Here is a 6,164-nt window from a genome sequence, read left to right on the forward strand (position 1 = left end):
CCGTCCGCCCGTGCAAGCGTTAACTTGAGTAAAAATTGGGGATATCATGATGAAACTTGACACTTTTTGTCCATAAGAAGGTTAAGTTCGAAGATCAAAGGCCCCACTGAGTAAAGGTGTCATAACTAAGCATAAATAAAGAATTAAAGTAAGTTTGCACAAAGGATCACTTGGGGAGGCATAGCGCATGGTTTTGGCAAGGGGGCTCCGCTTACTAAGTTTTGTACTATTTGAAACTACTTTATGTCAACAAACTCCATGAGTCGTTTTCTTCAGGTATTTCCATATACATTCAAAATGGAAGAAAGGGATAATAACCACGCCCACTCCATACAAAGGGTAATGTTGAAAATCACAAGTGCAACGGACTAACAAAACATCAGAAACACAAAATTTTACGGAAGAAATTGCAGAAGGAAGCTGCACCCAGGCGTTTTTTAAAAATTGAAAATGGGCGTGTCCTCGCCCACTTATGGACCAAAACCATATCTCGGAACTACTCAGACTTTTATATTAACACTTTATTTAACACTTTATTTAACCTATTATTAAACATTTGATTTAACGTTTGAATTCGGTATTAAATATTGTTTCAGTTAATTGCAAAAAATTGCTCGCATTTATTATTAACAATTATATTAAGGTATTTTGAAAATCATCAAAACAAAATTTATTAGATAAATTGTAAGTCTCAAAAAAAACTATCAAACTATCGTCCAGACGCTGCTATATTATCTGTTGATCTTTATATCTTTTTCTGGATATAGCTCTCCTAAAAACACTTACTCGCAACGAACAATTATTACCGAAGGCTTTTCCAGCATTCTAATGATTTCAGCACCATAAATTTGATTCCGCATACAAAATTTAATGAAACTAATTAGTTAAATAATTTCACTCAAAATAAAAATCGCCGAATACACTCTTTGTACTCCAGAAAAGCAAGCGTTTACTAAACATTAATGATTATTTTGATGTGACATTTGACAGAGATGTCACTGACAGTCATACCAACCCAGAAAAAAATATTTCTACGAACGGATTATTGTGCGAAATATAAATTAAAAAGCCTTTCTTTATTTGGCCACAGTTTGCTTCATGGTTTTATTATTTTCCATGTACAATTTACTATACTTTGGACTTCCTGCTACTCTAATTTCTGCATTTTTTGTGACGGAAACTCACTACATCGTAATGCGCTGCAAAGAACGAACCATCACTTCGAGCCAAATGGGCTTGTGTTTACATAACAATTTGTCTTCCAAGAGCCTTTCGCTCCATTGGAATGTCATTTGTAGTAAAAGCCAGTCACCTATCCACTTTCATCGCGTCCGTATACCCATTTACGCAATTCATTCATTTAAGTAAACTTCGCAAATAAAACTCGTTCGTTGGTCAGGTGGTCGCAGAGATGGTTGCCGTTAATGGCTATAATGGCTTTCGTTATATGTCATTTTTACGGCACCAAAGTGAGGCACATGTTGCAAATGAATGCAATGCAACAATCAGATTACAGCTGACAGACATACATACGCACATACATGTGTATACATAAAAGGGTTAAAGCCATCGCTTCAATCATTCGGTATCATTAAAATGTCACGTCACATCACGTCACGTCACATCACGTCACGTCACAACACCTCATCATCCAACATTTCACAGCATACACCAATACACACACACGCATCAAACACAGTACTTAACACCGATCATTACTACAACACTACAACACAACAACCACACGATCACGATCGTAATCAGATGCTGATTCACCACCCAAACCTTCAAAAGGGATTGATCCGACCGGGATCGGGCTCTTACCGTTTGCATCCGTGAAGCAAAGCAGTCGTCCTTGACATTTAGTTTTTCATTTTTTAACCGCAATTTATTTCTTATTAAAACCGCCAAGTGACGGGAGTGAAGTGAATCACCAAGTTCGTCACCCGTGTGCAGCAGTGGGTTCCGCAGAACATCACAATAAAAATATACACATAGAGTATATACATATATGTACATATATACCTAAATTTTGTAATTAAATAAATTTTATAACGAGTGTGAAAATCAGTGGGTTTTATTTTCGATCTCATACGTATACTATACCACGTAAGTATACTAGTGACATACGTTACTAAATGGTCCTTCGAGCCTTTCCGAAAGGCACCTAAGAAAAAAAAAATTAAAGTGAACAAATTAAAGAACAAAGTTACAGTGAAAAAAGAAACAAACCACAGAATCGCACGGAAAATAGAAAGTGACGTGAAAACATACATAAAAGAAATTGAAATATAAAGAAACAGTGAAGGAACAAAAAAAAAACTACAAAAATCAAAACCGGGCGCGAAATAAACTAAAAACCAAAGCAACAAAACCAAAACCTATTAAAATCAAATACGGGCGCGGTATAATTATGTACAAAGTTTAAGAAACATACAAACATTAAAACTAAAATAGCAAACGGGCGTGGTGTAATAACATATACACAAAACACAACTACTACACATAGTCACGGGAGACTACACCAACAAACAACGAAGAGAAATACAGCAACAGGGACAGCGCTGGACGTACATAAGAGGAAAAGGAACTGAAAAAAAGGGTATAAGTGCAATGACCCCAAAACCCTTGGCGGAAAATAAAGTAAGTCCGTTCTATATATAATTTGATATATAAAAACATTTTTGCCCATATATGTATGTATGTTAAGATACAATTTTGACGATATTTCGGGACACCGTTAACTGTTCTTAACAGTTCGATATAAGTATGTATGTATATCTACAAAAAAAATTATAATAACTGCAAAAAGTAGAGTACCAGCCTTTTGCTTAGCTTGTGTCGTTAGACACCCCATTATATAATTTCCGAAAAAAAAACAATTTTCCTAAGTCAAGTATAACATACTTGCGATAGCGATAATTCTTGCGATACCCCTTGGGCTATAAAAAAAAAGCAACAAGCAGGATCGCTCAAACCCTAAGCAAAAGCGGAAGATACGGAAAGTAAACCAATATACTATATACATATAAAATTAAAACATACATATATATAAGCATATTTTTCTAAAATTGCAATTCTCCCGTATTAATATACATATGTACATACTTATATGCATACATAATCATATGGTACATACACACCATAATTTAGCATAGCTCTATAATACATACATAATAATACTAAACTACCTGCTTGGATGCTCAATTCGTGTCTCCAAACACACTACCAAAACACATAACAAAAACAATTTACAAAAGACAAGCACTCGTTGCTTGCAAATTTCCAGCGATACCCCTTGGGCTATAAAGCAACAAGCCCGATCGCTTATAACATCCGAGCAAAGGTAGGTAATAAAAAATTAGCAAAGAAATAATAAAAGAATAAAAAGACGAAAAAAAAGGCATTACATTTATGTATGTACATATGTACCAATGTGTGCAGCTTCCGCGTGACATATGTACATACAATATTTTTTTCTTTTTTTGGCACATTACATTTCAATTATTCTTTCTTCATATTTGAACAAATTATTTAGTACATACACATTTATGTATATAATTCTACCCATATTGTACATACTTACATAAATATATAAACATACATATATTATTTATTTCTATTTTTTCCGCGCTTTTATACATTTATGTGCGATTAGCGAAGAGTTATATGTTACATTTTTACAACATACTTATATACATACATATAGGGAATACATAACTACAAGGGATACGAGCAAAGCTAAACAAAAGCAAACATACATAATAGGTATGCATATGCGAACATACGAAAATAAATAAATACATACAAACAATTTTGCGTATTGATTTTTTTCTTTCGCGTTCTTAATTCGTTTGCAGATACAAATATACAAATAAGCGCGAGTGAACTGAAGATACTTTGATACACTTCAAAAAATTTTCAGTCACATTAAAACAAAAAAAAAATCGAACTTTTTCATAAAAAAAAAAGAATTAATCTTTGCGGTAGCGAGACGAAAATTTGATCACATAATATACATATTTTACAATAAAACATTCAAATTTCCAAATTTCGGGAATGGGCGGAAGAATTATCCAAAATTCGAACAAAATATGCCCAATTACCATAGTATCTCCAAATGCGGATATTAGAATAGATGCACAAGCCATCGTTCTACCGCAACTTACAAATTTGCTTCCAAGCTTTGAAGTAAATAAAATACACTGGGAAAAATGCTCACATCTCAAATTAGCAGATCCCAATTGTCATACCCCATCACAAATCGACATATTATTAAGCAGTGACTTAATACCTCAAATAATTCTTGAAGGTATTGAGAAAATCTCCAATAAAATGTTAGCACAAAATACAATCTTTGGGTGGATTATAAGTGGCCAAGTCCCTGAAAAAGTCAATTCTTTCACCACACAAGTGGAAAATATCTCAAACGAATTTTTAAATAATCAACTTAAAAAATTTTGGGAAATAGAAGAATTACCCCAAATCACCCACCTTTCAGAAGAAGACCAGGCATGTGAAGCCTATTACAAGTCCACAACAACAAGAAACGAACATGGTCGTTATGTTGTGAGACTACCATTCAAACCCACTTTCCCTGAAACCATAGCTCTAGGCTACTCTAGAATATCAGCGGTCCAGCAATTTCTAAGCCTGGAAAAAAGCCTGATAAAGAAAAGTGAGCTTAAATCGGCATACGATAATGTGATGGACGAATATCTTGACCTCAATCATATGGAAGAAGCTGTACCATATGAAAAAGTGTCTAAAGGTAGATATTTATCTTTTTATCTGCCACATCATGGGGTAATAAGACCTGATAAAATTACAACAAAAGTACGAGTGGTTTTCAATGCCTCAAAGTGTACGAGCTCAGGCAAATCACTCAATGATGTACTATCCACAGGGCCAACATTACAACCTGATCTCATGTTGCTAATTTTAAACTGGCGCATGTTTAAATACCTTTTCAATGGGGATGTAGAAAAAATGTACAGGCAAATTCTGGTACATGAAGATGACCAAGATTTCCAACGTATAGTCTTCCGCAAATCAAGTGATAGTCCAATCAGCGACTATAAACTTAAAACCATCACCTTTGGCATTATTGTGCACCCTATTTGGCCATTAGAACATTACATGAAGTGGTACAAACAAATGCAACAAATTTGCCTTTAGCATCTTCTGTGTTGCAAACACAAACATACGTGGACGACATACTATCAGGTAGCCACAGTATCGCATTAGCATGCGAATCACTATCGCAAGTGATCAAAGCATTAAATTCTGAAGGTTTCCCCCTAAAGAAAATTACTTCAAATCACCCTGAAATTATAAAAGACATTAAGAAAGAAGACTTATTAGATACAGACTTCCTTAAATTTGAAAAGGCTAGTACAACCAAAACTCTAGGGATTCAATGGAATGCGATAACAGATCAATTCTCATATACAATTGAGTCAATATCTGCAATGTCCGCCATAACCAAACGCCAAATACTTTCCTCGGTGGCAAAACTTTTCGACCCCGCAGGATGGCTTTCGCCAATAATGATTCAAGCTAAAATCCTCATTCAAGAATTGTGGCAAGATGGCACTGAATGGGATGAACAGGTAAAACCTTTACGTTTAGCGAAATGGGTTCAATTTGCTAACAATTTATATACCATATCTGAAATTCGAATCCCTCGATGGGTAAATTTCACCCCTAACATTAACGCAGAATTACATGGTTTCTGTGATGCCTCTGAAAAGGCTTATTGCGCAACAGTTTACGTACGCAATCAGTACGATAACAAAATATCCTCACACCTCTTGGTAGTCAAAGCCAAAGTTGCACCTTTGAAGACACTCAGTCTGCCACGGCTTGAACTGAATGGTGCTCTTCTGTTAGCAAAATTAATTTCAATAGTCCAAACCCATCTCAAATTAAACGATCATAAAATGAATCTTTGGTCAGACTCAGAGATAGTTTTAGCATGGTTAGAAAAACCACCCTATACCTGGAAGACCTATGTATCTAACCGAATATCTCAAATCTTAGACTTAGTTGGCCCAGCAAAATGGCAACATGTTGCAAGTGCAGATAACCCAGCGGATCTTGGGACAAGAGGCTGCAAGCCACTGCACCTCACCAGCACTACACTCTGGTGGAACGGTCCCACA

This window comes from Bactrocera neohumeralis, chromosome 4 (genome assembly GCF_024586455.1).
Source record: "Bactrocera neohumeralis isolate Rockhampton chromosome 4, APGP_CSIRO_Bneo_wtdbg2-racon-allhic-juicebox.fasta_v2, whole genome shotgun sequence".
Lineage (NCBI taxonomy): Eukaryota > Metazoa > Arthropoda > Insecta > Diptera > Tephritidae > Bactrocera > Bactrocera neohumeralis.